Source organism: Octopus bimaculoides, unplaced genomic scaffold, assembly GCF_001194135.2.
Source record: "Octopus bimaculoides isolate UCB-OBI-ISO-001 unplaced genomic scaffold, ASM119413v2 Scaffold_79029, whole genome shotgun sequence".
Classification (NCBI taxonomy): Eukaryota; Metazoa; Mollusca; class Cephalopoda; order Octopoda; family Octopodidae; genus Octopus; species Octopus bimaculoides.
The window spans coordinates 1-1,803 of record NW_026331553.1 but is presented as its reverse complement, the minus strand read 5'-3'; positions in this window follow the sequence as shown (position 1 = coordinate 1,803).

The following is a 1,803-nucleotide window of genomic DNA, read 5'->3' as shown; positions in this document are numbered from 1 at the left end:
TATATATACTGGCAGAGATACCAGCGTTGCCCGTGTCACATGGAATTGAAGAATTAGGCCTTTCTTTTGTATTTTCTCTAAATGAACTGGAATATGTAAGATTCGAAATTCATCAAAATTGCAGATGAAGAATTTTAATGAGAGTTCTTTCCCTCTTTACACTTTGTAACAAAAATTCTAATCATGACACATTTATCCCATACTACTCATCTTTATGCCCAGATTCCAAAATTAAAAACCTTATGGAATCTATTCAAAGGTTTTTGCTCCTGAAAAATGGAGCTCATGGAGCTCTAAAATGTGGGAGTTAAGGCCCCTACGGTGGGGGTATCTTAAAGTCAACCAGAGAAGTTGAAATGAATGGAATCTTTTAAAATTTCCTCTTATATCTATTGTTCAAATTTCTTTGAATTCGGAAATATATTTATGTTCACTGGGTTTGTAAAAGAGAGCAAAGCTACAGGAAACCAAAAGACGACTGATCACAATAAGCTGCCCTACCCTAGTCGTTACCACTCCCCAATGTAGGATTCCTCACCATACAAGTGACGGGCACAGTCGTAAGATGCATTACGGATCTATAGCAATTGGAAGGGCGTGACCCAATTCAAATAAAAAATTAACTGTGTGACATGAGGGCTAAGGGAAAGTGAAAGTATCACCTCTGGAGTTTGCCAATGATCACTATGCTGATAGGTAACTGGACAGAATAAATTTGCAATCTATAAATCTCTTTGAATAACCAGTCACTGATCTGGGAAGGCCTTGAAATCAATGTTACCATCTGGGGAGTATCTCTGACCCAGTGATAATAAAATAACTCAAAGGAAGTCTGCAACCAAATAACTTTACTCAACACTTTGCAACTGAATCAGTAGAGGCAAAGATGCCTCTCCTTTACTTGACAATTTATGCACCACATTGCAGAAATCACAATCTAAGTATATCTCAAAGCAAAGTCTTACACTGTTGTACCATTGAATTACAAATAACGCTCATCTTTTATGCTCGGGTGACCCTACAGCTTCCAAGAGTACAACTGTATTCGTTTTTGCTTAGATAAAATGACTAAATTGTGGGTGTTAAGCCCTCATTAAGGGGTCTTACTAACTTCTAAGAAGTTAATATTTTAGAAATATTCCTTCATTTGTGTCTAATATATATGGTTAAAATTTCATCAACAGCAAAAATATATGGATTTTCACGGTGGTTATGACCTCATTTATGCCCTCTCACATTCAAAGATATACTGCATTACATCTGTCCTTATGCATAGAATATAATTTCCAAATTTCATAAAGATCCATTCAATACTTTTGAGATAGTTTTGGGTCATAAAAAATGACTAAAATTTGGGAGTTAAGGGCCACCATTAGGGGATCTTAGAATCCTCATGAGAAGCGGAAAGTTTGGGAATATTTCTTGATGTGTGTCAATTACCTATGGTTGAAATTTAATCAACATCGGAAATTTATGAATTTTTATGGGGGTCTGTGCCCTTTGAGTCACCTCAAATTCAAACCAAACATACTGCATTATACCCACCCTTATGCATTGAATCTAAATTCCAAATATCATAACGAACCATTCAGTAATTTTGATCCTTGAAATTGCATGAAACATACAGCATTACCCTTCTCCCCCGGCTTGGATTTTGTGTTCCAAATTTCATTAGGATCGGTGTAGTAGTTTTCGAATCAATAAGTAACACACGAACACACATGAAAACATTGACTTTTATATAATAGATATGAATATGCACATATACAGACATGTATATATATATATATATATATATATATA